Consider the following 20,937-nt stretch of genomic DNA (forward strand, 5'->3'; position numbering starts at 1 on the left):
GCCTCTCTGTCCCCACCATGTCACTGAACAGGTTTGTCCATGTCTCCCTTCCAGCCCCACCTCTGGGCTTATGTCAGACCTGCATCAGGAAGGGGTGCAGACAGTGGCAACAGAAGGTGGCACCTGGGCTCTGCTCTGGGGCAGCTTCGCATTTCAGCATTTTGGAAGACTGGCTTTCCCCTGGGAAAGAGCCCCAGCCCCTGGCCCACGAGAGGCCCCACAGGTGCCTGGGTTGGTGAAGAGGAGTCAGGAGCTGGAGGTCTGGCCAGCTGGATTACACAAGCCCCAGCCCTGCCCCTCCCTGATCGACAGTCTCTGCGTGAGCTGTGAGCCCCCGCTTGCAGGCCAGGGCCAGCCCACCCCTCATGGCCTTCACAGAGGAGCTGCCACTTCTCCACGGCCCCTTTTGTCTCCCTACTCTCTGCAGGACCAAGGTCAAACTCTGTGGCCCCCAGGAGCTGCCTCAGCGCCTGCTTCCAGTTGTGGCTGAATGAAGCTTCCTCTCCAGATGGACTCTAGACCTACCCCATCAAGTTGTGCAGAAACCCCAGGAAGACCCTACTCCTTTACTCCTCTGTGTAGAGATCTAGCCCCCTCCTCCAGGCAGTCTCCCCTGGCTGCCTCCTCCAGCATGGGGGAAGAGCTGCCCATCCCAACTCCTACTGCCTTCACCCGCTGAGAGCACCCACCTAGCACACGCTGCACTGTAGACTGTGTGACCTCCACTCAAGCCCAGGGCTGTGCTCAGCCAATGCTCAAAGATTCACTTTTGAATGCCAGTGCCTAGCACAGTGCTGGAGCCCAGTAAGTGTTCGACCCACTGTGGCTGATGGAGTGAATAGTTCACCCAGCAAACACACATGTACCTACCAGAGACAGTTTGATGTAGTGGGGAAAACACATATTATTGTGTCAGGTAAAACTGAGCTGAATCTCAGCTCCACCAGAAGCTCTGTGACCCTGGATACATTTCTTAACCTCTCTATGCTTTATGAGTTTCCTCTTCCACACAGTGGGATAATCCCAGCTTCCCTGGGTTGTTGAGACCCTTGAGAACATTGCAGGTTGTGAATCCTGACCTGTCCCAGCAGAGCCTCTGGCTTTATAGACCAATGAACAATTGTTCAGAGAGGGACAGCGACTTGTCCGAAGTCACACAGCAGGCCTGCAGCAGGACTGAGGCTTGAACGAAAGTCCTGCTCAGAGAGCCCGTGAGCACAGTGGCCCACCCTGCTGACCCAGAGGGCATCCCACATCGGGCAGGAGTGACCAATGGGCTATTTCCAGCTCCAGGTTGGGGTAGGGGCTGCAGGGTCAGGGCTGGCTGCAGAGGCAGGGGCTGGAGAGGCCTCCTGGGCTGCAGGCAACAAATTCCGGGGAGGGAGAAGAGGGTGTGCATTCTCAGCTGGCGCTGGATACTGACAGGTATGCCACATGGGGGCCCTGGGATCCCAGCTCTGTGTGGCCACGGCCAGGCCCCCTGTGAGGTGGGCTTGGCATTCAAGGTCTTCAAAGCCAGCCCCAAACCCGCCTTGCGACATGTAGCCCTGGAAACCTGTTGACTGACAGCTGATGGTGTTCATGCTGTCAGCACGAAGCCACAAACCCGGGGCTGGAGGGGCTGGCCAGGGAGTGTGGCTGTCACCCCAGGTCCCTGCCCACAGAGCTCTCATCAACAACTGTCTGGGATCATGGCATATGAAACCCAAATCCAGGCCAACCCCAATCCTCGCTGTCCCCCTACAGCCTCTCTGAAATGACAATCCAGCCAAGTCCCTCCCTGTGTGCCCACACCCCTGGGGATCAGCTCCAACACTCACCCCTGCCTGCTCACCCACCATCAGTGCATACGCTGTGGAGCGCTAGCCTGGTCCCAGGCACTGCTGCAAGGGTTTACATGGCTGACTTCATTGAACTCCTCCCAACTCAGTGGGGTCGGTTCTATTATTATCCCTATTTTACAGATGAAGAAATGAGGCACAGAGAGGTTAAGCCACTCATCTGAAGTCACAAAGACAGTAGTGTGGCAGTGTTGGAAAACCCCAAAGCCGAGGCCCAGAGTCCATACCCTTCACCACGTCAGTGCCCTGTGCAGTCATCCACCAAAGCTGTTCTGAGTACCTTTTATGGAGTGCCAGCCAGAGGGGGCGGCTGTCATGCCCCTGACGGGTCATCCTCTGTGTCCAACCTTGCTGGTTGTCACGTCCCAGACCAGTTGGGGCCTTCTCACCTCTGTTTGCTCTGGGCCTCGCCTGAGCCTCAGCACCACACAGGCCTGGCTCCAGTCCACCAGGCGGAGGGAAGCGGGCCAAGTCACCCACAGGTAGGGGCAGGGCTGGGGCTTGTGTACTCCAGCTGGCCAGACCTCTGGCTCACTGGCTCCTCTTCACCAACCCAGACACCTGTGGGGCCTCTCCTGCGCCAGGGGCTGGGGCTCCTTCCCAGAGGGGAAGCCAGTCTTCCAAAATGCTGAAATGTGAAGCTGCCCCAGAGCGGAGCCCAGATGCCACCCTCTGTTGCCACTGCCTGTACCCCTTCCTGATGTGGGCCTGACCTCAGCCCAGGAGCTAGGCTGGGGGTTGAACTTCTGAGTCTCTGTTTTCCAGTCCGGTAAAGGGAATAGGACTTTTCAAGGGCTTTCTCATTGGTCTGATGGGGTGTGAAAGAGCTTACACACTGTAGAGAACTCTACAGTACAAGAGGTCATTGTAGCTACTGGAGGGGTCACAGGGCAAAGGTCGGGAGGGAGGGGCTGGGGTCAGAGAAGGCTCCATGGCATCTGACCCATAGGAGTGAGTCTGCCAAGCAGAGAAGGGCAGCCAAGGGGCAATGAGGCAGAAGACTCTGCAAATAAAACACAGAGCAGCCCCCAACTCCCTCTGCCCCTGTGGATTTGGAAAAGCACAAAAAAACCAGGTTTCCAAAGTATGCAGGGACAGGGCTGAAAAGGTAGACGGGGCACATCAGAGAAACCTCAAACACCACTGCCTGACAGGAGAAGCTGTAATCCCACCCTCACTGAAGCCACTGAACCTGGATGCTTGAGACAAGCTGGATGCTGGCACCGCTGAGGCTTCTACTGCTGGGGGGAGGGCAACATCTCTCCCTTGGGCAGATGAGACTCACAGGGTGATGGGGGACTTGCCCAAGGTCACTGGGCCAGTCAGTGGCTGGTGGAGCCTGCACGTGAACTCAGTTCTTCACTTAATCCAGGCAGGGCTGGCTTCACGGGCAGCTGCATGGGGCCCCAAGCTCAGAGGGACCCACTTTGGTTTACTGCTCTGTGGCCACCCTTGTGAAATCCTTAATAATTCGTGGACGACAGGCCCCACAGTATTGCACTTGGCCCCGCAAATTATGTAGCCGGTCCTGATTCTAGGAGATTCTGATAGACACTTTTGGGAGAGGAGGCAGAGGGCCAGTGAATGAACTGTCACTTCTCTGGGACTTTGCAAGAGCCGGGCCCTCTGCTTGGTCTTCCCTTTTTCCCTTGACATCAACCTAGCAAATTTCTCCTTACCTTCCAATGCCCAGCCCACCTGTCACCTCCTGGGGATCCTTCCCAGATCTCTTCCCCATACACAGACCTGACTCCCCATACCACGCAGAACCCACACTTCCTGCCTTGGTCCCACGCAACAAGCCTGCAGATGGGTGTGCAAGCAGCACCTGCCTCCCCCAGGGCTGAGGCACCCCAGAACTTCCTGCTGACCAGGTTTCCAAAGGACCATGCTAAGGACATTTTACAAAGGGCTCAGAGAGGAAGTTATTAGATGATGCTCAGACAGTGGACCCCAGAGAACAACCCACCTTTTTACTTGCAAGAAAATGGACACTCTTTGGCCTGGGAAGACTGGGCCAGGCTAAAGCCAGGAGCCAGGATCCCCCTTGGGAAACTCCTCCAACTTGGAGGGGCCCTGCCAGGAAGAGGGAGGGGAGGGAAGAGGAAGTCTTGAATCTGGGGTGCAGGTACCACTTCCTGGCTGTGTGGCCCACCCACTCTGAGCCTCAGTTTCCTCATCTGTAAAGTAGGCATTAAATGACCTATCCCTGAAGGGAGCTTACTAGAGAAAAGAGCACAAACTCTGGCATCTGATAGTCTGGTATGGAGCCCAGCTTCACCACTTCTGGGCAGGTGTCCTTGAGAACCTCACCTACCCTCGATGGGCCTCAGTTCCCTCGTCTAGAAATTGTTCAGTGAGGGCTCCCTCTCAGGGCTCGTAAGCTCATGTATGTAACATACCAGTTCCCCGGCAGGGACTCTTGTACGGTTGGTGTAACAAAGTGGACGACACAAGACCCCGACTTCCCAGGACCCAACAGAGGAAGTGCAGCTGGGGGCAGGATGACACAGACCCTACCAGCTTGTCATGCCCAGGACTCAAAGGGTGCCCAGGCCCCAGGGAGCCAGGATGGAGTCTGCAGGAGATAAGGAGCAAGAATAAGGCCCCACGGACATCCCATGGCAATGCCCAAGCGCCCCTACCTAACCCACAACCTACTTTCTTCTCATGAGAATAATAGTTCCTATTTGTTAAGCCCTACATTGTGCGGGGAATTTTTCTCAGCACTGTGAATCGGTGTCTTTAATCCTTATGACCACCTTGTCCAGGATGCTGGGGCCAGATGGTGACTGTTTCTGTTTCCAGTTGTGGAAGCTGAGGCCCAGAGAGGGCAAGAGCGTGGCCATGGTCACATGACTGGCCCTCGAACCCTGACAGTCTCCCTCCCAACATACATGCAGAGGTCATGGCTCAGCCTTGACCCAAAGCTGCCCAGTGACCCCAGGAGCTGCAAGGTGAGAAGCCAATGACCCCTGAACAGCCCCTTCTCCTTGGAACACATCCTTCCCTGTGTGTGCATGTGAGTGCATCCCCGGGTGAATGTGGAGACGCCATGTGTTGTGAGAACTTCTGCCTGTGTATCTGTGTGAAGTGTCAACACAGAAGTTTGTGAACGTGCATCTGTGAGCGTGTGTGTGCAGCAAGCCTGTGCGTGCACATGTATGTCTGTAGCACGCACAAGTAATGTCTGCGTGTATATGGATGTGAGGGAGCATGTCTCTGCACATCTCTGCATGTATCTGTGCACACACAAGCAATCACGGCCATATGTGCATGCACATCTGTAGCCCCTTAGCATGCAGGAACAGGTTTACAAGCACATGTGTGTCTGTGTAGAGCATGCATGTGCACATGTGTTCATGGACACAGATATGAATATGGGCTGGGAGAATCCTCTGGGACTTGTATGTGTATCTATACTTCCAGATGAAAACCTCAAGCTCATGTGTAACTATAAATCATCTTCTTCCTCAGGAAAATCTCGGCCCTCTCAGAGACATTCCGGACCACAACCTGGTCCACCTCCTCCAAGAAGCCTTCCTGGATTCCAGACTCCCCACACTCACACAGAACTCCAACATTAATCCCCATCCCACATCACGGCAGCTTTCCTAACCTCATGTCCCCCCCCCCCCCCCCAGCCAAGTGCAAATCCTGCCAACTTCCCTGCCTCAGTCTCTTATGAGAGGCCTTTCCAAAGGCCTCTCCAATGCAACCGCCTTCAATAGGCCACTATCTGACTTAGAACCTTCCATGGCTCGCCACTGCCCTTGGGATCTAATTCCCCAGCCTGGCATTTGTGGCCTTTTACAATCTTTCCATTCCCCTGCCAACCTCATCCCCTATCCTGCCAGGCTCTCCACCCAGCCTTCTCCCCATGATGTAATTCACTTTTGGGTCACCTCCCCAGAATGCCCCTCTCTAACCTATGAACCCCATCTATTTTCCCCTGTCTTGGGCTTTCCACATCTGCTGTGATCTCCCTGTTTCTCCACCAGAGTACATAATGGCACAAGGCCTCCTCCCCGGCACCACAGGGCCTACTGTCAGGCCTGGCATACAGTAAGTGCTTAATACAAGCTTGGGAAACTGAACTTGGGAGGCAGAGGGAGAGAGAGCCATATCCAACCAACATACCCCTCTTCCAGAAGGGCCCTGTGTGCCACCTTGGGGAAGAGGGGTCAGGTCTGGTTCATGGCACATCATATCCACAAATGAATCATGACCCCAGGCAACCAGCAGCAACTGTCACCTTGTAAAAGCCCCCCTCCCTTTGCCTTGAGTTGGGACAGGACTTAACACTTCTGAGGACATCCACGATCGCCTTGATGCCCACCCACAAGAAGAGGCCAGCAGATGGGGGGCAAGGTCAGGGGCAGAATGGAACAGGGGTCAGGAGCTGGCACACTGGAGCCACAGAGATCTGGAACTGAACCCCATGGGGGCTCAGCCAGGAGTGTGACCTTGGGCAAGTTGCTTTCAGACCACAAGCCTCACAATGGGGAAGATAACAGCACCTACCTCACAGGATTGTGGTGAAGATGAAAAGAGTTAACAACTACACAGTACTTAGCACAGTGCCTGGCATACAGTTAAGTGCTCAGAATGTTAGAGGATATTATTATTTTCATGCATCAGATGAGAGAACTGAGGCTCTCAGCCATGAAGGGGCAGGGCTAGCCAATGCTACACCAGGAGTTGGCAAGAGAAGAAAACCAAATATCCGAGTGGCAGGCCAGGGCACACCCCTCCGCTCTCTGGCTCCCTCTGGGAGGAGGAGGCCAAGGAGAAGTGAAAATTGAGAAATAAGCCCCTTCCCCTAATTCCTCAGTGATGACAGGCCAGCTCTGGGCTCCCCGGGCCCTGAAACGGCAGCAGCTGCTTGGGCTGGGCGCCACACCAGCAGACACCCAGTGCCAGGGCCCAGCTCGTCCTGCTCACCTGCCAAGGCCTCTGCCGACCACCGGGACTGGAGGCTGCTAAGGGCGTCAGGAAAGGAGGTCACAGTGGAAGGAGGCGGCCGCCCCAGCAGTCTGACTTGGCCGAGCAGAGCTGTTGCAGGTCCTGCGGGAGAGAGGAGAGGGCGTGGTGAGCTCCAAGCCTGAGCCTGGGGGTGGCCCCGACCCCCTTCACCCAGCTCTAGGTCCCGCCTGCCCAGGCCCCTCTGGCCATCTCCTGGAGAGCCGAGCTGGCCCACAGAAGTGGAATGACCCTAGAAACTGGATGTTGTCCCCAACCCCCAGTAAAGGTCAGAGGCCCAGAACCGGCCCCAGCACCAAGGTCAGCTCCTCTGCACCACGTACCACAGCAGCAGCCTTGCTGGCACACCCACCACTGTGCTGCAGTCAGCCCAGCCCCCCTAGCACCCCCACCCTTCAGACAAGCTGGGTGCTCTGTCTGGAGCCCTTTTCCCCACTTCTCTGTCTTTCAAAGCCCCACTCTGCTCAGATGCCTCCATGGAGCCCTCTCTGACCTGTCGCTCCTTTCTTTGTTCATCCCCCAGCGGCTTTGGGTCTAGCTGACCGTGTCTCCCCCAGCTTTCTATAGGCCAGGCTCCTCCCCCGAGCAGAGCTCCTGGACATCAGGAATGAGGTCTTAGTTTATCTCTATCCTCTGAGGCTCACAAGGCCACAGAGACGGATGGATGGATGGATGGATGAATGAGTGGGGCAGTGAAGATATTCAGTGAAGAAGCTGAACAGAGTGGGCCAACTGACATGTGCCTTGAAATCCAGAAGCCTGTGAAGCTCTCCACAGGCCTCCTCATGCCCTTTTCCCTGTTAGATTCTAGAATCCAGGGTTCAGGTTGTTGAGAGGAAAGAGACTTGGTGAGGTTGACTCCCTTCTCTGCCTCATGAGGAAACTGAGGCCCTGATAGGGGAAGGGTTCCTCCCATGGTCCCATGGCAAGAGAGAGGCAAGGCCAGAAGTAGAATCCAAGTCTCCTGGTCTTGCCCACTGCCCAGAGCTATCATGGATGGAGGCTGCCATGGGAGTCCCTCCCAGCTCCTATGTCCTCGTGTGTCAGCGCATGCAGGCACCCAGCTTCCCTGGCTGTTGGGGGATTGGGCTAGCTGTGGAAGGACGCTTCTGGGTAAAGGAGAGAGGGCAGCAGGAGGACCCTGGGATGGGAAAAAGTGCAGTAGTAGAGATCACACTCAGAAAAGAGCCATCTGGTCTGATGGCCCTTCTTCCCCAGCCTGGAGGCCTGAGGCTAGGGGCAGGCAGAAGGGTACATTACAGGGAGCCCTAGGGTCAGAGACACCCCTCCAGCCCATCTTCAGCTGGGGGGGGGGGTCTTTCTAAAACCACCTCACTCTCCTCCACAAAGCTCTTTTGGGCCTCCCAAACACTGCTGGTAGGGCATGCACTGGTCACCACCTTGGAGAACAGTTTGGAAGTATCCCCTACCCTGTGGTCTATCAGCAGCCCAGCATGTCCACCTCCACAGAAATGTGTGCATGTGGTCACCCAAAGATGCATACAAGAATGTTCACAGCAGTGCTACTCATAACAGCCCCAAAATGAAAACTTCCCAAATGGCCATCAACTGTAGTACGGACAAATCGGTGTATGCATACAATGGAATACCACACAGCAATGAGAACAAATAATCTGCAACTCTATCCAACAATACACATAAATCTTACGAACATAATGTTGATCAAAAAAGCCAGAGACAATGGAGAACATACTTAAGGGGTCCAATTATATAAAGGTCAAGAACAGGCAAAGCTACTCTATGCTGTGGCAGACTAAAACAAATATGGCCACAGATTCTTTGCAGCTCCTCCTATCTAGAGGTGGAGTCTGTTCTCCGCCTCTGAATCCGGGCTGGCCTTGAGACTTGTTTTGACCAATAGGACTTGGTGAAAGTGGTATTTTGTGACTTTCAGAGACTAGGACTCAAGAGATCCTGCTGTTTCTGGCCTTGGACCTTTTGGAACGCAGCCTAGCCATGGAAGGAAGCTGGTCTACCTTACTGGAGGATGGAGGAGAACTGAGGCTGCCCAGCCAATAGTCAGCACCATCTGCCAGATGTGACTGAGGCCATCTTTGACCATCTGGTCCAGCCAGCCCTTCAGGTGACTGGAGTCACATGAGCCCAAGGGAAACTGGCAAAGGGACTGCCCAGGCAAACCACAGAATTATGAGACATAATAAATGGTGGTTGTTTATTTTAAGTCACTAAGTTTCGGGGTAGTTTTGGGGGCGGTTTTGGGGGCAGCAGTAGATAACTGATAGTGTGCTGTTGATAATGTAAGGATAATGCTCTCATTATCCTTGAGGGGGAGCAGTGATCGGAAGGGGGTATGCGGGTGGTTCTAGGGGATCTGGAATGTTCTGTTTCTTGATCTCTATGATGGTTACATGAGTGTATTCATTTTGCGAGAATTTGTCAAGCTGCGCTTAGGATATGCACACTTTTTCTGCATGGATGTAATACTTCGACAGAAGCTAAAAACAAATAAACCTTCCGTGGCTCTCCGCCCAGGCAGCCAATATCCAGCCCCGCCCTGCCCTGCTGGTCTCACCTCACTCTCCTCTGCAATTCACAGTGCCACCTTACACCTCTGCACCGGGGATGCCCCACCCCCTTCCTCCCCTGCTTCAAGCCTGAGGGCAGACAGCACCTCCTCATGGAAGCCTTCCCTGACTGCCCCTGGCCTTGCCCAGGTGTCTATATTCACACAGCTCTCTCTCTGGACCTGGGTCTTCCTGAGCATGGGGTTAAGTCTTTCCCTTCAGTCTCCCCACCTCTTGGAACTCTCCAAGTAGGGGCCCTGTCGGGGTTCGGTGGCACCCCTCTTCCTATTCCCCTAGGGTTGAGACCTCCACAGTGGTGCTGTGATGATCACTGCAGGCTTTGCGGGGGTGAAGGGGCACAAAGGGAACTGGTGATCACAAGACAGGTCATATGACAGCACCTCCTGGGACCCCGGCTTCTCCCATGTAGACCGAGGGCAGGGCTGAATTTGGGGGTACAAAGAGGGTCTACAAAGAGGCACAGGGCTTAAGGGGCCCCCCATTTTGTAGCAGATGGTGACACCTATGAAAGGGTACCACTCCTTCCCTCTTAATTATCTAGTGAAATGAAGTAGCAAGCCCGCCTGGCAGTCAGCACTGTATCTCTGCTGAAACAATGCAAACTGCCAAAGCAAAGGAAGAATTGTAATGTCAGACGGCCAGGGCATCAGCTCTGCTAAAGTCCTTCCATGAACAGAGTTGTCTCCATCAGGGCCAAGCAAGAAGGTAGACGCTCTCCCCTGCCCCACCCCCTGCCCTCAGTGACCGTGACTCAGGTGAGCGCCAGGGCCTCAGTCCTGAATGCCCCTGTCTGGGGCCCCTGCCCCACCTTTGCAATTTCAGCTCTGTCCTCAATGGATGTGTGGCCCTGGCCCTGGGGGAGCCCCCTCTGGCCTCATCTCCTCCACTCTCATCCCAGAGATCTGGCTTAGTCAACAATCTCTGATGAGTCACATTTTCTCTCGGATGGGAGGACTGGCCCCTGAAAGGCCACGGTGGTTCTGAGGCCCGGGAATCTTTCTGCCCCCCCTCAGAATCTCCACTGTGTCAGCGATGGTGCCTGCCACAAGCAGGCTGATGTGGCCACTGCAGGCCACCAAGGGCAGGCCACAGCACCATGTCACCCGCCTACCCCTGGGAAGGGGGCACTCAGGCCTGGAGGGGAGAGTGCATCCCCACCCCTACGCTTCCTCTGCTACCCAGATTCCTTTGCTGAGAAAGGAAGCTTCTTGCCCAAGAAAGAGGCACAGAGAAGCCAGAGGGTGGCCAGGATGGGAGAGGGCAAGACACCAGGTCCCAGGCAGTCTGTCCTACAGCAGAGGTTAACTCCACATGAGGAGCACATGAGGGCAGCTGCGTGGGCCCAGCCTAACGACAGAAGGAGCTCTGGACTGGGGCGCACCTTCCACAGGTGGGTGTGCTGTCTCACAGGACGGTGAGGGTCCCGTCCGCAGAGGCGTGCAAGCAGAGGCAGCGGCCCTGTGCTGCTGTGGGTGCAGGAAGCATCAGAACTGGAGCTGAATTCTCTATTTCCCAAACTCCTCTGATGATAAGAATCACCTGGGCTGCTTGTTAAACCCAAGGCTTCCCAGGCCTCCCCACCCCCGGAGAATGGAAGTCTGTGGGTCTGGAATGCAGCCCAGAAATTTAAATTTTTAACAAGTCCTCCCAGGTGATCCTGTGCCTCTGGAAAGTTTGGGGGAGCACTGGCAGATGACCTTCCAGGTCCCTTTGGGCCCTGAGATTAGTGATTCTGAGCCCCCCACACCACACTACCCCTATCCTATCTGGAAGATAAGGCTGACAGGAGACTAACTGCATCATTAAAATAAAAATGATTTAACAGCTTTAGGAGGGGGCAAAGATGTCAGGGGGAGGGCGGTTCTCAGCCCATGGTGGTACCGGCAGCCGCTCCCTCCTACCCTCCCTGGGCCCCCCGGAGTCTCTAGAAAAGCTCAGCATTGGGGAGGGGGTGAGTTGACAGCTGTTCAGGGGCTGCTCAGTGAGACCCGGAAAAGCAATTATCTTGCTCTTAGCAGAATGGCGCTGGCTTGTACCCTCTCCCTCCCTCCCACCTACACACACACACACACACACACACACACACACACACACACACACACACACACACCCCAGGCCAAGATGCTGCTGGCTGGCTCTGAACCCACCTCCCCCCACCCCCGGCCTCCAGATTCCTCTGACTCTCAACCTCCATCCTCAGAGCATATTTCCAACACTTAAATCATTTAGCCCGCTAAACAGGAGACGGCGAAATGGGTGCTATTTCTTAAAAACATACAGAGAGCGTATTAAATTATTGATAGCCATTAAACAGGGGGAAAAATTAAACAGCTCTCAGCTCTTATCAATCATTCATGCAGTTTCCACTGGGGTGTTTTCTGGAGAGTGATCACACGGGCAGCCCAGGGAGCCGACTCCTGCTGGCAAGGAAGGCACTGGCTGTGTGGAATCGGGGAGGGGCCCACTGCAGCCCCCAGCAATTACCCGGGCAGAGGCCGCGAAGGGGGTCTGGTGGGGGGGGGAGGGTCAGCCTCTCTGCTGACCCCAGGCCCCCATCTTCACCACATTATTAACAAAGGGACACTCCAACACCACCTTCAGGAGTCCCCTTCATTGAATCCAGCCTGCTTTTATTGAGCGTCTAATGTGTACCAGGCATGCAAGGCGCACAGATAAATACGCCTCAAAGCACACACGCAGGCAAATGTGCGAGGCAGCCCTTTTGGAAAACGTGATTACACCACATTGTGCTAGGATCCGCGATGGAGGTCCACAGAAGGTGGCTCAGAGGAAAGGGGCAGCTTCAGCTGGAGGGGGGCTGCCGGGGAAGGCTTTGCCAAAGAAGTCATTCTTGGGTAAATTCTTGGCCAGAGCACAAGCCGGGAAGGGCATTCCAGGAAAGCGGTACGGCCCCGGGAGAGGCCCAGCAGCCTCTCTGCACCTGATCTGAGCGCTCCGTCCTGTCAACAGCCCTGCAGTTACTGGCCAGGTGGGGTTAGGGGCTTGGGCACAGTTTGTGGAGCAGAGAGCAGGCTGTCACCTCAGCCTCTCCTCCAGGTACTGGTCAAAACCAGGCCAGGCCAGGGGAGGGATGCACGAGGCCAGGCCCCCCCCCCCCAGCGTGGATGGGCAGGAGGTTAGGGTTCACCCCAGCTGCCCGGGGCAGCGGCACTTCCACCCCCGCACGGCAGATCCATTTCCTGGCTCTGACTCAGGACACCTAAGCCAGCGCGTGACGCAGACCATGGAGGCTGCAGGGCCGGGACACCGCTGGTCTCCTGGCCACAGACAGGCCTGGCAGAGCTGTCCTCGGAAGACGGGCTCCCTCCTGTCGCTGAGCCGTGCCAAGGACCAGGGCACCAGGGCTGTGGGAGCCAGAGGACACCCGATACTCCCCCACCTCTCCGCCTGGGGACCATCCACAATCAGGGGCCATTTGAGGTTCTGGGGCCAGGCCGGCTGCTGGGCCGCCGCAGGGAACAAAGAGGCCAGGCCCACGCTCGCCCCGGCCCTGCGCCCCCAGCACCCCAGGAGAGCATCACATTCTTGAACGCCTTTTAGGAGCTCTCGCTGTTCAGGAGCCTGAGCTGGGAGCCGGGAGGAGGCCCTGCCAAGTGTTGATAGCACCCTCTCCAGAGAAAGCTGCTGTCACAGGGAAACATTCTGGGGAGAGCGGTTGTTTACCACCAACGCCTGGGACCGTCAAGAAAAAATCAGAAGAAATTAAATTTGCAAAGTTGAAAAGACATAAAGGAAGCCCCCTCCGCAAGCCTGGGACTTTTCAACCTGGAGGATCAGGCTGCTCTATTTTTTGCCTGGTTTGGTCTTTGCATTTATTATTGCTTTCTCTCATACAGCCAAGTCCTGCCCTGGGTCAAGCTCTATTTCCCCCTTTGTAACTGCTGCAATACTTTCCACATCACACCAGACTGGATTCTGTTTGCATCTGCTCTGAACTTAAATGGGGGATACCATGAACACAGTGTTCCTTCCATCAGCACTTGCCCATGGGGTCAGAGAGGGGTCTCTAACTTTACTACAAACAACCACCCCGGCCCCCCGCGTGCAGGCCAGAATCAATTCCTCCTAAGGGCTAACCTGCATCACTACTGCTGTAATTGTAAAAGCCATTCCCTGGATAGTGGGTGAGATGTTCTCGGCCAAGTGTAAATGAGACTGTACTCTTGGAGCTCCCGGGAGCCGAGGGAAGGGGCAGGCTTGGGAATTTCCAGGCGAAAGCCAGCAGAAATTGGCCACAAATGAATCATTAACTCTCGAGTCGAGAGCTCTGAGTGGCCGGTGCCAAGGTCTCGGGCTCTGGCCTATGTGGGCCACTTGGCCTCCCTTGGCTCAGGCCTGAGGGTGGCCCCGCCCCCCGCTGGCCATCTGCTTCACCCGATGGCCACTGGTCACTGAGAGCCGAGGCCATCTGGACCAGAGCAGCCCAGATGTCTTATGGGAGAGGGCATGCCTTTCCCTAGGAACGACTCCAAACCTTTGCCACACACTTCTGTCCTTCTGGAATGCTGTCCCTTCAGCAAGCTAAGTCCCCTTGTCCTTCAAGGTCTGGCTCCAGCCTGGCCTTCCTCCTCTCTGCCCTGCCTATCTGGGCCCACCTTGGCCTGCCATCTCTGAGCCCCTGTAGCTCTGGCTGTGTCTGCCAGCCCTGGCCTGGGTGCAGGGCCTCATTCCTTCAACGGGATGTGGACTTTGCCCCTCTCCTGGACCCCGTCAGCTGGTATGAGGCAGGGCACAGATCAGGGAGCCCACACGTGATGGGGTTGCCCATGGGCTCAGTCTGCAGCCAGCAAGGGAAAGCACCTGGGTGTCGGCAGGGTCTGCAGTCTTCTCCTGGCTCAGGTGCGACATCAAGTCCCGCTCTGGGCCTCAGGCCAGCAGTTCAGGCGGGGCTAGAGGTGCCCGCTGGACTCCCACTGGGGATCCAGGTGGCTCTGGGGGACCCAGCACCCTGAGTCCCAGGAGCCAGCGGAGGTTAGCACTGGCCACCTCCATCCCCAGGGCACCATCCTGCAAGCTGGGCTGCAATTTCACCACAGTCCCTCCAAGCTGCCCTGAAGAGGGGCCTGAACTCTTCTTGGGTGGGGACTAATGAACACAAAGTCTGGAAACATAGATCCTATTATAATATGATGTCAATACATCATTCACCTGTGTTTCTGAACTTAACGTCCACCTGTGTGGCAATAAGGCTGGCAAAAATAAGAACAAATATCACTGACTCGAGCATTTGCTTTGTGTCAAACTCTGTGCTAAGCTCAACACACATTTCTCACAAGTCCTTCCATCCCACCACGAGGTACCTACTATTAATACACCCACTTGAAAGAGGAGGAATCCACGGTTCCCAGAGATGCAGATGAAGATGAGGTAATGTGCCCAAGTCCCAAAGCTGGAATGTGGCAGCTGGGGATTCAGATGGAGCATCTGACCCGGAACCCTTCCCCCGCTTGGCACCTACCTCCCATGTGCCCAGAGCCCCTTGTCTTATACTCAGTCAAGTGCAAGACACTTGCACTGGAAGACGCCCTGTGGTCGCCACCCCACCCTCTTCACAAAGCCCTTTTCTCATCTGATCCTAAAAACAGCCCCATGAGATGGCCAGTGAGGGTCATTACGACCATTTTACAGATGGGGAAACTGAGGCTTGATGGGGCAGAGCCTTGACTTATCTAGCAGCTTTTATACCCCTTTAATCCTCACAACAACCCCAGGAGGTGGCTCTTGTTAAAACCATTTTGCAGATGGGAAAACTCTGAGGATGAGAGAAGCAGAGGGAGCGTGTCCCACATGCTGGGGACAGAGCCTGGGTTTGTGCCCTGATCTGCCTGACTCCCGACTGGGCTTCTCCCATGACACGGGTTTGTCCCCGAGGCCTGGCACAGAGTAAGTGCAGGTTTGTGAGCATGGTAGGGAGAGGTGACACAGGACCACGGCATGGGGGCCTGGGGCCAGGGGCTGTGTCCCTCTCTCCCAGCCTCCCACTGTGGGGATGGGGAGTGGACTGGAGTTGCCCTGAGGACGAGCCTACCTCCCACTTCCCTGCAGGACTCCTGGGCGGAGGCACTCTGGACTCGTTTACCATGGCAGAGTCTTACTGATGAGTCTAATGATCAGGCTGGGATGTCTCAGCCAGCCACACAGGTCACCATGTGTAGGTGTGTGAGGGTGGATGGCATCCATTCGAGGAAAACAGAGTGAGGTGGTGGCCGCAAGCCCACAGGCACGTACCTCATCACACCCCAACACAGTCACACGCGGGCACGCGCGCTTCCCTTACTAGTGTCTGCAGACACCCAGGCACACGTGCTCAGATGAGCGCTCACACGCTCACACCCAGAACAGCACACACCTGCACTTGGGGCACTGCGGCCACCTGCACGCTGAGCAGGGACGTGGACAGCTCTGACGCACACGCATGCGCAGGGCCCCGGCGGCCGTGGGGCCCAGGAGAGTGGGCACGGGGAGCAGGTGGGCAGGTGGCCATCTGCAGAACCGTGCAGGAGCCCCTCGCTGCCGCTGCACTCATGGAGTTAGGCCTGTCCGGAGCAGGCCCATAAATCAGGAAGCGGCCTGCCGCAAGCGTTAAATCACTGTCCTTAAGACGCGGTGCTTAGAATGGAGAAGCAGCTGGCATCAGGCCCAGGCCCGCCGTTGGGGTGAGTGGTGGAGAGGTACCTGGTATTTGGCACCCCTCCACCCAGTGCCACTTCCCCACACTCAGCCCCCAGTCAGGCCCCTCTCCTGCTAGCCTACTAGGCCCTGCTTCCCCCTGGCCTTTCCTCCCATTCTACCTTTCTTCCTCTGCTCCTGGCCCAAGACCCCTGAGTTCAGCTGCCAGGCTGAGTGCTGCCCTCCCACCCCCAGTGCTGAAGGCTTCTCCCAGGGGCCAGCGCCCTAGGACCTAGGAGCACTGGGGCTGAGGCTGGGGGTGCTGGAAAGTCCACTTCTGGGCAGGAACACTGGGGCGCTGTCACCAGACCCGCGCTCTGAGCCCAGGGGCCACTCCCAGCTGTACTTCCGATGAGTTACCTCCCTCCTCCTGGCCTTACGCGACCCCTTCTGTAAAGTGAGGAGTGGAGCGGGACCTCCTGGGGCTGCTCGTCCTGAGGATCTGATGCCCAGGGAAAAGATCCTCTGTGGATGCTGATTAATTATGACTATTAATAATACAACCATCTGCATCTCGTGGTGGAGAGAGGATGATTAAAACCGGGCTCCATGCCCCAGCGGCAGAATAAATGGGTCTCCAGGTGGGCTGGGGTGTCACCCCCACTCGCAGGCCTGCAAGCGGATCCTTGGGGGCTGTATGTCGGGGAGGGACTGCACTGCATAGACAGATGCCGAGAGGAGAGACAGACAGGCAGGCAGACAGACAGAAGGTGAGGAGCCGGCTGGTCGGCAGATGAACCATAGACCATTAACTTGTGCCAAGGCTCTGGGACAGGATTCTCTCTGCCTACCACTGGGACAAACCACTTGGCCCTTCCACTCCTCCTCAACCCTTACCTTACCCTGCAGTGGAGCCCAGAGGACTCTACGATCCCTCAGTGCCCAGAGGAGTAAGCACGGCCAGCGGGCCCTCGAGAACCTCACCCTGAGCCAGGCACGGCTAACCTGTTAATCATCACAACAGTCTCATGTGGTATTTACGCCCACTTTACAGGTGAGGAAACTGAGGCACAGAGAGATAGAGGAACTTACCGAAGGTCACGTGGCCAGGAAGTGCTTGAAATGCAAAGCAGGCCATTTGGCTCCAGAGCTCTTACCCACTGGGCTACAAAGATTCCAACTGAATGAATGAATGGATGAAATTTAAGCAGCAAGATACATAAAGTCCTTTGAACTATCTTTGTGAGTGGAAGGCAAAGTGGCCAGAAAATAATCGTCATGGGTTCGGGCTAGGTCTCTGCATCATTGGCTGTGTGACCTCAAGCAAGTCACTTGCTAACTCCGGGCCTCAATTTCCTCACCTGTAAAATGGGGGTAAATGGGGCTGCCTCATCTACTGGCCAGATATGAAGGCAATGGTAGAGTGAGGTTCTGAGGATGATGACAGGGCATGATCATGATGTCTGTGTATACGGCAGCCAGGATTTCCAAACCAGAAGCCTGTATCCCTGCCCTGGTGGGAACCCCAAGAACAATGGACAAGGGATCTGAAACCGTGGCAGCACATCGACCTCTGGGTCTGGTCAAGCCCTTCTTGGGCACCTACCCTGTGTGCAGCTCTAGGCTAGCCATGACGGGGCGGGGGCATAGGAAGTACATAGGCCTCATGAGCACAGGGCTGGGTGCAGACTCTCCAGGGCCTGCGACTTGGTTGGGGGAGGGCCCCTGCATAATGGGCAAGGCCCATCCAAGGAGCACCTGCTTCATTCCAGCAGGAGCTTGTGGACCCATCCCTGGCTGACCACCTTGCCTGGTGCTGGCGGTGCACTGTGGACAGGATCCAGCCTCAGGCTTGGGGGAGCTCGTGAGTGACAGAAAGGCAGGTGTGTCACCAAGCTTCATTCCTACACCCAGGGTGGCCTTACCAACAAAACCCCACACTCCCCTTCAGAGCTCAAACGTGACTTCTAATGACTTTTCTAAACAGCCCTCCAGCCTGTCCCTCCCAGATGGAGCATAAAACAAAACCTACAGTATCTGACATCCCTGTTAGGGGAGCGGCTACTACACCCTGCCAGAGGTTGGCCACACCTGGCGGAGGTAAGGCCTGGACCCCGGGAGAGGGACACCTGCAGCCCTCCGCGTGATGGAGTTAGCGGTCATCTCTGAATATCGTGCCATCGGAAGACAATTCACCAAAATGTCCTCCCAGTACTGCCCCCCCCACGCCCCCGCCATCCACTCCTTTACAAGGAGATGCAAAGGTAATGGAGATAAAAAGTTCACAGAGGTGAATGGGAAAGAAAAGGGCAACCCAGTTTGCAGAGCCCCCCATGTTTCCTAACCAGCTTCCTGGCTTTTTGTCAGTTCCTCCTGCCATCTAGCCTGCCATTCGCTTCATATTTTTCTTGAAATCGATTCACAGTTTTTGCTAAAATACCTTTATTAAAAAAAACTTTATAGGATTACCTTAAGTATGAAATTAGCCTCACTCACCACAAATAGAAGTTAAACATAAAAACAAATGCAGGGAGAAGAAACACCGGCATTACTTTGCTGCCTGCCTGCTGGAGGCTGCAAGCCCTACCAGCTCTCTCTGCGGGAAAGAGAGACCAGCAAGGGGCCCGGCACTTGGAGGCTGCCCTCCACACAGCCAGAGGGCTGGACAGGCCTGGAGCTGAGGGTTTTTCTCAGTTGTGATGAATGCAGCGGCTGAATTCTGCCGGTCTCCTTTGTGTACCTCTGAGGAGCACAAGCGTCACCTCTGAGAGGTGGCGGGTGACATGTTTCTGTGACACAGATGAGGAAACAAGAGGATCAGAGAGGTGAGCCCACCAGCCTGGGGTCACACAGCAGTGAGTGGCCGAGCCAGGCCTCCTGACCGAGCACAGGGTTCTTTCCTTTCTGCTGCTGCTGCCGCCGTCTCAATACCACACAGAGTCACTTAGGCGGAGCAGAGTCACTCTGACCCGCGGCTGGCACGGTAACGGTTTTTACACCTGAGGTTAACACAGTGATTTAAGAGGTTATTTGTCTTAATTTTCGGGAATCAGTTTCTCGGGGAGGAGATAACTAACACATCGGGCTTGGGAAGCTAGTCTTTTTAGAAAATATTTATAGCATTTCAAGACAGTTTGGTGGCAAATGGATATAGCATCTGCTATTTTCCTCATTTTCTACCACAGCTCTAAAACCCGGAGCAGTTACAACACATACACACACACACACACACACACACACCCCACAACACAACTACAGCAACCACATCAATGCTGACAGGAAATCAAAACCCACCTCTTCTTTGAGAAATAAAACACAAAACTGGCGTGATTTCAGAGCTCATTACCGCCTCTGGTTAAAGCCCCAATGCGCCTCTACTAGCAAAACTGAAGGCTGATGCTCAGAAGGCCATGGCCAGTGGGCCGGTCCCCAAGGCCATGGTGAGGTTCACTGCCTCCACAGTTAGGTTTGGCAGGACTCCCAGGCCCAGGATTGTGGCTCTCACAGGAAGCCCCAAGAGCAAAAGAGCCCTCCCCTGAATTAGGATTCCGGCTGCAAACTGGAGAGGGACAGGGAGAGGGCAGCCTTCAGAAATCGAAGACATTCCATGAGCAAGGGCTGAGCTGACCTCTCCTCATGGTACCTCAGTAGTTATTCATCCCTCTGAGGTCAGCGACGTTTATCACCCCCATTTGACAGATGGCAAAACTGAGGCTTTAAAAAGCGTAGAGAGTTTCCCGAAGGCACAATTGCTTGTATGGTAAGCTGGGCCCTTTGCCCCTCTACAGGCAGCCTGGCGTTCCCGCCTCATTTCCTGTGACCATCCTTCGAGTGGCCTCTCTGCCATACTCATCTGCTCCCCAGGGCCCAGCAAGGCGTCTCCATGGTCCAGCTGCCAGGCCTTTGCTCACACCATGACCCTTAATACCAAACCTCTGTAATCAAACCTGGAGGCATTGTCGCTATAGGACCCTGAGGACCTTCTGCTCCATCCTGGTGTCTCAGATGGGAATTCTGAGGCCCAGAGAGGGGAGGGGACATGTTTGGGGGTCACACAGCTGGCTGATGACAAAATAAAGGGGAACCAAGTTTGCTGTGAAAAAATCCCAAACATGTTGTTACTCCCTCCATCCTTGACATCCTGATCCAGACACAGGAGGGGCCATTGCTACTTCACAGTAAGAAGTCAGTCTAGCTGGGCATGAGGCATGGGAGTGACACCCAGGGCTCAGGTCCAGCCAAAGGCAAATGGTGCTCCAATGTTCCCCAGCAGGGTGCCTTCTGGTCCGTCCAGCCCAAGCTTTTGGGCAGAGCCTTCAAGCCCCTCTGCACTGAGGCTGCAGGAGCTGCCCACGCCCCACCCAAGCCAGGGGACCGGAAGGCCCTCATTCATGATGCACTGGGACAAAACCCCAGGCCAGGCCCCAGGGGAGTGCCCGCCCACACAGCCTGGATTGAGGCTGGCAGAGAGCCCCTGGGAGGAGAGCCAGGCCAAACTGGGGCCTGGTGCTCCCCCTGCGGCCACTCGCCTGAGCAATCCTCTCCACCTGAACTTCAACAGATATCCCCAGTGCATGTGTCCAGAAGAGCTTCCATCGCCCCGGTCCTGTTCTCCCTCCACCCTCCCTGCACTGGCCCCTTCTGATCAATTGCCTTCTCCCTGCACAACCCAGCCATCAAATCCAAAAGTCAAGGAGCCATCCTCGATTCTGATGCTCCCTCTCAGCCAAGCCATCTGCCACCTCCACGGTTCACCCTCCCTGTGCTCTAATCTGCCCACCGCTGGCCAGCTCCTTTGCCTGGGTGAGCGCAACAGCCCCCCACTGGCCTGGCACTCTCACTTCCGTCATGCTTTACCCTGTAGCTGTGAAGCAAATCTTTTCCTGTTTTCAGCCCTCTCCAAGGCCTCCCCATGA

The 20,937-nt window shown here is 55.6% G+C and overlaps 1 protein-coding gene across 2 annotated transcripts in view; it reads right to left on the reverse strand.

Moving 5' to 3' along the window:
- Positions 1–20,937, reverse strand: part of ZMIZ1 (zinc finger MIZ-type containing 1) — a 232,661-nt gene that overhangs the window by 180,406 nt on the left and 31,318 nt on the right. For both annotated transcript variants that reach the window (XM_061180012.1, XM_061180003.1), the window contains exon 2: positions 6,786–6,908. The gene's annotated coding sequence lies outside the window, so the exon portion shown is untranslated. The remainder of the gene's footprint in view (positions 1–6,785; positions 6,909–20,937) is intronic.

Source organism: Eubalaena glacialis, chromosome 1, assembly GCF_028564815.1.
Source record: "Eubalaena glacialis isolate mEubGla1 chromosome 1, mEubGla1.1.hap2.+ XY, whole genome shotgun sequence".
NCBI lineage: Eukaryota > Metazoa > Chordata > Mammalia > Artiodactyla > Balaenidae > Eubalaena > Eubalaena glacialis.